Source organism: Ambystoma mexicanum, chromosome 5p (genome assembly GCF_040938575.1).
Source record: "Ambystoma mexicanum isolate Mex_15411 chromosome 5p, UKY_AmexF1_1, whole genome shotgun sequence".
NCBI classification, from domain to species: domain Eukaryota; kingdom Metazoa; phylum Chordata; class Amphibia; order Caudata; family Ambystomatidae; genus Ambystoma; species Ambystoma mexicanum.
This window is the reverse complement of record NC_090930.1, coordinates 938,973,633-938,974,485: the sequence shown is the minus strand read 5'-3', so window position 1 is coordinate 938,974,485 and position 853 is coordinate 938,973,633.

Below are 853 nucleotides of genomic sequence, written 5' to 3'. Positions count from 1 at the left end.
GTGCCATAAGGGGGTATTCAGCCAATATGGGTTTGTACAACCCACCCTTGCAAATAATGCTGCCCAGGCACATACTGTTGAATTCACAGGGTCTACCTCTCTGATTGGCACTTTACTTTTGGCAAATGGCATCGCTTGAATATTAGCTGGGGCCACTGCACATTTCTCTGCCCGCACGTGCATGTGTTTTTCTGCTGTGTCTCCCCAGTATTTTGAAAAGTGTGCTTGAGCTGCATGGTAATATAGCACGAAGTCTGGGGCTGCCAATCTGCCTGTTTCATATCTTTCGCACATCTTGGACCACTTAAGTTGAACCATTTTCCCATAGCATACAAAAGTTACTGCTAGCTCTTGTAATCTCTGAAAGAATTCCCTGCCATGTCATATAGGAATACCACAAAGCATATATAACAACTTGGGCACACCACCATTTTAAGCAAGGCCACACGCCTGTACATGGATATTGGGAGTTTTCCCCACACAGCTAATTTATGCTCCAGGAGTTGCAGGTAGGGTTCATAGTTATTTGTGGATAGGGTCTGCCTATCAGTGGCCATTAGTATTCCCAGATATCGCGCAGTCACTGGGGACCATCTGAACTCTGCGTTAGCCCGTGACTGTACTGTGGACAGTGTCAGTGGGATTATTTCTGACTTGGACTGGTTAATTTTATATCTAGAGTACTTAGAGAAGGTATTATTTCCTGCATTATTGGGGGTGAGTGAGTTTCTGGACTTCTTACATAAAACATAGTGTCGTCTGCATATAGTGAGAGGAGTTGGGGAGCCGCTCTGATGAAAATTCCCCACCACATGTGTTTGTGTCTGACCTTAGCAGCCAGGCCTTCTATCGT